Source organism: Etheostoma spectabile, chromosome 7 (assembly GCF_008692095.1).
Source record: "Etheostoma spectabile isolate EspeVRDwgs_2016 chromosome 7, UIUC_Espe_1.0, whole genome shotgun sequence".
NCBI lineage: Eukaryota > Metazoa > Chordata > Actinopteri > Perciformes > Percidae > Etheostoma > Etheostoma spectabile.
The window spans coordinates 22,018,986-22,020,532 of record NC_045739.1 but is presented as its reverse complement, the minus strand read 5'-3'; the positions used below and the strand labels follow the sequence as shown (position 1 = coordinate 22,020,532).

Below are 1,547 nucleotides of genomic sequence, written 5' to 3'. Positions count from 1 at the left end.
ATACTGCTCAGAGAAATATATTAAAAAGATAAACCTTTGTTGCTTCTCTCCTATGATAAACATGGCCTCACCGCAATACTCTCGTACAATATGCAGAATAACGATAGCACTGATACTTTACTAACATTAGCTTGCGTATGTTGGTGAACCTTGTAGCTGATGTTAGCGATGAAATGGTACCAAAATAACGTAAAACTCTAATTCCACTGGTAGGGACACTCACCGACGAAGCTGCCGCTAATTTTTGGTTTGGCCACCGTACAATTACAACGAGCTCGGAATGGGTTGGGGGGGCTAGAGAGGGAAATTCAGTTGGTTGTCATATCCAGTTTCACCGCTAGATGAAAAAAAATGATGACACCATGTGGCTTTAAGAATGAGTGTGTTTTTAAATTATGTATTTATTTACTGTTTAAAAGCTTAGAATGGTAACTATTTATATAATGCCACCATTTAATCATGGATTTATTCACGGATTTGTAAACCGATTTAGGAAGTCCTGCTTTTAATGTACAATTTTATTTAACAAAGAAATGCTCTATTTCAATTTCCATTTCCCTTGATGTCTTCCTTAGCCTCTCCATGCGAACAATAATATGCATTTATTTGTTTTCTCTTTTTTTTTTTTTCTGGTCTGAAGCTAAAAGCTCATCCTCGTTGGTGGCACCAATCAGCCTCCATACAGAAGGGCTTTCACCGCGGTTCCAACTCGCCTGCTCCCTAGAAGGAGGGCGCTAACGACTACACAACGATGCCATTATTTCTACCACTTTTGTAGCCTTTTTTCCACGGAAGACACGGCACCAATGACAGACCAGTATGTGAGAAGAACGGACTACTACACGTGTAGCTATTTCAAGGTAAGCCTCGTCATTTCATGTGATTTCTTTTTTTTTTTGTTGAACTGAAGGATGCGCTCCGTGGTGCGGCTGCTGCTCAGCATCAGCAGCGTGGGGATCCATCCATGTATCACATGTGCAAGTGGTTGCCTAAAAATACAGTCCCTGTGTAGTCTGCAACATCTGTAGCTATACCGATCGTTGGGGACAGAATATCATTTCTAGGTGTATTTATAACACTTGATGAGGCTAAAAGAAAACGAAAAAAAGAAAGAAAAAAATGCTCGTTCATCAACAGCATCTGGTTGCAATAATCCCTCACAGGGAGCTTTCTCTAATCCATGGGCATGCTCTGTCACACAATACTGCGCTCATCCAAATTCTGTAATGTAACAAACACGCATGGAGACCGCAGTAGCCATAATCTATAATTCAAAACGACGCTTCAGTGGGCTATATGTCACGATTAGTGGAGGAAAGGGATGACTCCTTCGTTCGTTGCAGTTATGCTTTTGTGTTGGAAGTGAATGCAGAATAGAAAAGGCGAGGCTACCTGTGGCCATTCTAACGGAAATCACAGATATCATTCCCACTCACACAGTGGCCCTGCCACGTGCCTTTGATATCCCAATGGCTCAAATCGAAAATATATATATAGGCCTATGCATGTATTTATGTATATGAGTGTGTGTGTGTGTGTGTGTGTGT

At 41.0% G+C, this 1,547-nt stretch overlaps 1 protein-coding gene across 1 annotated transcript in view; it reads left to right on the top strand.

The window, feature by feature from the left end:
• Positions 1-711: 711 nt before the first annotated feature.
• Positions 712-1,547, top strand: part of slco4a1 (solute carrier organic anion transporter family, member 4A1) — a 30,243-nt gene continuing 29,407 nt past the window's right edge. Inside the window, exon 1 of the mRNA XM_032521325.1 lies at positions 712-860. The gene's annotated coding sequence lies outside the window, so the exon portion shown is untranslated. The remainder of the gene's footprint in view (positions 861-1,547) is intronic.